This window comes from Corvus brachyrhynchos, unplaced genomic scaffold (assembly GCF_000691975.1).
Source record: "Corvus brachyrhynchos isolate BGI_N302 unplaced genomic scaffold, ASM69197v1 scaffold26, whole genome shotgun sequence".
NCBI lineage: Eukaryota > Metazoa > Chordata > Aves > Passeriformes > Corvidae > Corvus > Corvus brachyrhynchos.
In genome coordinates, this window is record NW_008239324.1 from 4,381,274 (window position 1) to 4,386,687 (window position 5,414).

A 5,414-nucleotide genomic window follows, 5' to 3' on the forward strand; every position below is an offset into this window, starting at 1 on the left:
CACTTGTATATATCCTCTACAGCAATCAGAAGACTACCTGTGCAAAGCACAGCATGTGCTCTTGCCTGGTTTTTATTGAAGTCATGATCAGGGAGTTGGGATATGAGGGGAAAAGGTGCTTCCAGAGCTTTAAACTCAGTTCCTTGCCCAACTGTGTTCCTCAGCAGCCTTTAGCAGGTAAAGTGCTTTGGGTAGCTTGGAGTTTGTTTTGCTTGTGGAAAGCTGCTAACAGAAGGGTTGTGGACATCTTGAACTGGGTAATTGTGTAGATACTTGGAAAGTTGGGCTCCTTGAGCCCTTCTTGTGACTCCTGGTGGAGTTGTAACACTCCCTTGGCTCAGGGTTTTAATTTGGCTTGCAATGTGATGTCTAAGAACAGCTGCCTCTGCTGGAACTTGTCATTCTTTTCCTCTGCTGCCTGCACTTGGCAGGACAGTTTGTTTAGGAGTGTCTTGGCAGGGCCAGCACACATCAGTTGGGACAAACAGTTGTAGCAGGTAATGCTTGATCTTGCCACTGCAGATCGGACTGATGTAGGACATGGTTTGTTGGTGTTACCTGTGGAAGCAACTTAATCATGGTGGTGTTTTTTATTTGAGCAAATTCCTTTCCAGGCTTGTTTTTCTGCCATATCTTCAGTTTGCTGGAGACTTGGAGGATGAGTAGGACAGTGGTAAAATAGTCTAACTATTTAGAATAAAATAATTAGAGAGGAGGTCAGTTTTGTTACTACAGATATATCCTGCATAAGCCTTTGAGGATGTTCCTGGAGGAGGTGCCCACTCTTTCTTGCCTTGCTAATGCTCTGGTGCTGCTCTGGGAATCGCAATCCCTGAACAAAGGTGTCCCCAGGCTTTTGCACCCTCGCAGTCTGTGTCTCTGTCCCTGTGGTAGGCACAGGGTGGGTGCCAGGTGACAGCTATTCCCCCACCCCAGACACAGCTGCAGCTCACACAGCAGCTGCACCCCAAGCTGCTGCACTGGGTGTGTTCCTTATCAAGGGTGTTTTATGAATCATGGATTTTTCTCCCTCAGAGTGTAGCAAACCATCACTTGGGTGTCTTGGCAAAATGCCTAAATTAACTGAGCTGTGCCTGTGCTGGGGTTTAGCAGGAGAGGGCAGTTCCTGGCAGCCAAAAATAAACTGGTCTGGTATGGTTGAGGCAGCAAGTACATAAGTGCTGGATTACTTGTGAAATCTCTAATCTGAAAATTTATCAGAGACAGCAAAACATCTGTTGTCTTAGGCTTTTGCTGTTCCCAGGAGCAGGCAGATGGGTTTAGAACTAGTTGAGAAACTAATGAAGCGTAGCTAATGCCACTGCAGGGATGCAGTGGGAATCCTGGACCTTTGAGAACATTTTCCTCATGGCTCTGCCACTGGGCTGGGGGGGAGCCATGACTGCAGCAGAGGACACATAATGTGGAAGTAAACCCTGTGTAATCCTGTAGAGGCAGCTGCCAGTGATGCACCCAGGCAGGAGCATTGGGATGTGAGGGAACAGTGCCTGGCTGAGAGCTCCAAGCACCTGTGACTGAGCCAGCCTGGTGTTATGAGGAGTTGGGTGGCCCTAACCCTGTCACTGACCCCTGACCAGTGGAGGCAGCCTGGGAGCAAGCATGGATGAGTGAGGGATGAAAGGATCTGAGGCAGCTCAGCTTGGAGGGATGTCAATGTAAACAGTGAGGTATGTAAGGAGGGATGGCAAGGAAGGGGATAGAGCCTGGATGCCATCTGTGGGTGACAACATGGCCCTGAAGATGAGGGAATCCAGATTAGACATAAGGAAAACATGAGCCTTGAATATTCCAGAGCAGGACTGCAAGAGCAAGACTATCCCCTCTGCTGGGACAGAAGTTGCAGAGACCAGAAGGGGCCTTGAGGCTGTGGGTTTAGGAGGCTGAGTTTGCCTTGGCTCACACTTCAAGCTCAGATTCTGCTGCTGGTTTAGCTCCTCTGCATGCTTGTGAGAGGTGCTGTGTGCAGATGTGCTGGAGCAGCACCTGCTGCAGCACCCTGCCTGTTCAGCATGTGTTGTGCTCCTGAGAGCAGGCAGGTAGTGGCAGTGAAAGTCCTCTGAAGGTCCACAGGGTGGCAAAGCGAGCAGCAGGATAAAGCCAGTTCCTCTGCTGCTGTGTCCCCTGATACACTCTGGCAGCTGCTCCTGGCTGAGAGCAGTTCTCTGTCCCCACTGAGAAACAAGTCAGGGAGAAATGTACAATCTGTTTTTTTCAGACACCTTTGTTCTTGTTGTGGAAACTCCTAACAGGCTGCTTTCTTGGGGAACCACTCAAGTCCTGTTTGTCACTACGGATATGGTCCTGTCCTCAGCTCCTGGAACATAAATCTCATGGGAATGAGGTTGCTGCTGAGCAGATAAGCTGGCGATGGTGGTGTGTTTGTGTCTGGTTTCCACTTTTCTCAGAAGAGCTGTTTCACTTATGCACTTGCTTGCCTGTTGTCTCTGCTCTCAGCAGCCAGAGCCATCCCAACAGCTCTGCCTGTGTCCAGCTGAGTGTTACAACCTCCCTCTGGTCTTTGCCCTGTGATCCATTTCTAGCTGTGGGATTTTCAAAGCCGTGCACACAATCGTGTCTCTTCAGACACCATGCCAGCTCCTCCCCCACTGTGTTACCAAACGTGCCAACTGCATCTTCATCACCTCCCTCCAGCCCTTCTGCTGCATAAGAATAGCTCTTGAAATGTCTGCTAGTGTTTAATGTGGTGTGAATTTCGAATGGAATGATATCATGGAGGTGAATCAGTTCTGGTGTACAGCTGGGTCACAAACCTTCAGTGAGGGCCTTGAGGTCAGTTCATGTTCAGCTGCTTGCCTGGGAGGGTTGGACAAATCCTGGCTTCTGGGCCCATGTCTTGTGTCAGCTCAGTGGCCTCCCCAGTTTCTTATAGCAGCACTGAAAGTTGTATTTGCTGCTCTTTCAGTGCAGATTTGGCAGTGCAGGGTCAGTGCCACAGAAGTACAGCTGGCTGCACTTCCAGCTCCAACCCAGCTGCCCTGGGCACCCTCAGCTGCGAAAAGCCTGGGCTGACTTAGGGCCACCTGTGTGTGCCAGCTTATTTTTTCTTTTTAGAGGTTGTTATGGTTGATACCAGTACAGAAGAGAAGGAATTGAGCTGACTTCAGGGGAATTTGGAGTTGCAGTGGGTTAGCCCTTCCCTGAGGTCAGGACATTACCCAAGGAGACTCCTTGAGGCTGAGACCCCTCACTTTATCATGTGATTGTGGATTCCAGGTTACTCTTGCTTTCTAAAATTTTGAGACCTCTTGAGTAACTCGGGTAGTACCAATTTCATTTGGCATCACAAATCTGTATTCAAATGTTGGCATAGCTTTAATTTATTTAACTGGTTTATAAAATATTAATATTTTTATTAACATTGGAATATGTTATTTGTCTCAATTTTATAAACCTCTAGGACAGATGGGAGCAGCAGTCTTTGGGCTGACCCCCCTGCCATCCCAGGGCTGACCTGCTGTGTGAATTCTGGCAGTGGTGCTGGGGCCCATCCTGCTGACGGGTGCAGCCAGGGTACCTGGAAGGGTCTCTCAGGAAGCATCTGCAGGGTAACACCAAATGTTTTGGTCAATGCAGCACAAAGATTAATGGCACTGTGATGTACCTCTGCCCTGGACAACGTGGGGATAAACAACCCCAGTTACAGGACAGCCCTCAGCTAGGTGGTGAGTACATGTGTGCGTGCACGGCCTTCAGATAAAGCCTTACACAGCAAATATTTATCAAAACATCTTCCAGCATCCCCTTTGCAGCTTGGGTGCTTAATTTTCTTTGGGGCTTAAAGCCTGCCCTGCCTCCTGCTAGCCAAAATTAACCTTTCCTTAGGCTTTTAAATCTGACCTGATTTGTCCTAGCCTGACCTTGCACTGGGAGGAGGGTGGGCTGTGGTGTCCCTGCTGCCCTGGCCTCTGTCTGGTTACTCCAGGACAAGGATGCTCACAGCATCTCTGTGTTCCACATGCTTTTGCTATTGTAGGCAGAAAGTCTCCAGCCTTCCTGTTCCCAGTGGAGGTCAATGCCCGGCAGTTCCCTGTCCTCCTTTTCTCTGAGCTCTGGTTGTCTGCTGACAGCAAACTCTGGGGCAGTGCTGGGGCAGGGGAGCTGGCCTGTGGGGAGGCTGTGAATGCACTGGATCTACCAGGACCAGCACAATTGGTCTGGGCTCTTGGGCTTTCTGCCTTTATCTACCCTGGGACACTGGTGACAAATACCTTTGTATGAAAATGCCCATTTTCCCTTTCCCCCAGGCTGATGTGAATTGCTGCCCTGGGCAAAGAGGTGGTTGTGGCCTCCTGGGGCCTGCAGGATTCCCTCTGTGCTGGATGTTGGCCAGCATGCCCACACCCCTTGAACTGAGAGCTGTAGGGCAGAAAATAGAGCTGTTAGATGGTCAAATCCTCTTGAATTCAATCCTTTTGTAACATGCCCATGCTCTTTGCAGCTGCCCTGGGAAGAGCTCTCCCAGCCAGGGCAGTGGGGATGCCACGGCCGCTGAGATGATGCCATGTGGGAGCTCTGCTGCTCAAGCACCTGCTGTCTTTGTGCGTTGTGTTTCCAACAATTAGCTGTTCATTTATAAAGCACTTTGGGCTGGCAGCAGGCAGCCTGTCCACAGCCACCATGCTGCTCTCCTGGAGAAGCCAGGCTTCCCTCGGCGGGTCAGTGACCGTGAGTGCCTCCCGCAGGGTACCCGAGGCCATTCACTTCCTCAACTCAGGAAGAAAACAACACGGCAGGGTGGGGCTGCTGGACTGCGGGGTCCCCTCAGGAAGTGTGCTCACCCTGCACAGGGAGAGGAGGGAGGCTGGCATCTTGTCTTGCTCAGGGGGTTGAGGGTGCTCCTGTAGCACTGCAAAGTTCTTATCTGTCCTTCTCCATCAGTCTTTGCTGGCAGAAAGATTCACAGGAACCTGTGTTGTGAGCCTCCTGGCTGAAGTAACCCCACTCTGTTTTATCCTGGAGTTTGTTTTGGGGTTGGGATGGGCCCCAGCAGCACAGCAGAGGTGTGGGAGGACAGCAGCATACAGAGCACAGGTGTGTGCGTGGAGTGGATGTGAACTTGGGTCTCTCATGCTCCCCAAATAGCAGCTGAGAGTCTGGGTGCACGAAAAACTTCACCTTAGTGGGATTTTGCCCATCTGGATGGTGGCAAATAAGATTTTCAACTGATCCAGCCAAGAGGCAGAAAACATCCTAGTCTTATGGTCACAAAGCTTTGCAGGGATGTGGGAGATGGGGGTTCACCCAGTGGTAGCAGGAAGCACCCTCTTCCCAGGAGTGTGCCTCTGTTTCCCCACAGTGTGTATAAAATCAGTGGAAGGGGGAGCAGTTAATTATGTAGGTCCTTTCAAACAGGACTTTGCTGGGGAATTACT